The sequence below is a fragment of the Seriola lalandi genome, unplaced genomic scaffold (assembly GCF_002814215.2).
Source record: "Seriola lalandi dorsalis isolate HSWRI2012SDOR001 ecotype SW California unplaced genomic scaffold, Sedor1 jcf7180002052782, whole genome shotgun sequence".
In the NCBI taxonomy this organism is placed as follows: Eukaryota; Metazoa; Chordata; class Actinopteri; order Carangiformes; family Carangidae; genus Seriola; species Seriola lalandi.
Genome location: NW_019523335.1, coordinates 10,076 through 10,661, shown reverse-complemented (window position 1 = coordinate 10,661; position 586 = coordinate 10,076).

The window sequence follows — 586 nt, the reverse complement described above, 5'->3', positions numbered from 1 at the left end:
TTCATAGCTGGGAGAAACAAAGTTGTGGAGCGTTGTTCTGGAGCGCTCTGGCAGCACTACACCTATGCTTATCGCACAAAGCTAGTACAGCTGCTCTTTTTTCATCTATTGTTTCAAATTCTCCACACTATCAACTTACAGTAAAGAACTCACATATATCCACATGAATAAATGTCTTGTATGTAGAGTAGAAACAAATGTACATTATAGAGCTAGAGTATTTGTGCTAAATGCTAACATCAGAATGCTAGCATGCTCACGACAGTGCTTAAATGATATTTAGTAGGTATTATGTTTACTGAGTCTTAGTATGCCAATATTTGCTAATTAGCACTATACACAGAGTACTGCTGAGGGAAATGTAATGACAATCCTCCCTATAGTTGAGACGTTTAGCTAAATACCAAACTGTCAATCTCATGGTGGCGCTCAGAGGATCACCAAATTCAGTAGTACTGTGGAGACGGCAGCCGTTTGAACTCAATTTCCTGGCAATCATTTCAATAGTATTTGAGTTATTTCAGTCTGAACCACAGTGGTGGACTGAGCGACATATTAAAGTGACAGTTAGCGTTATTTGACTTGG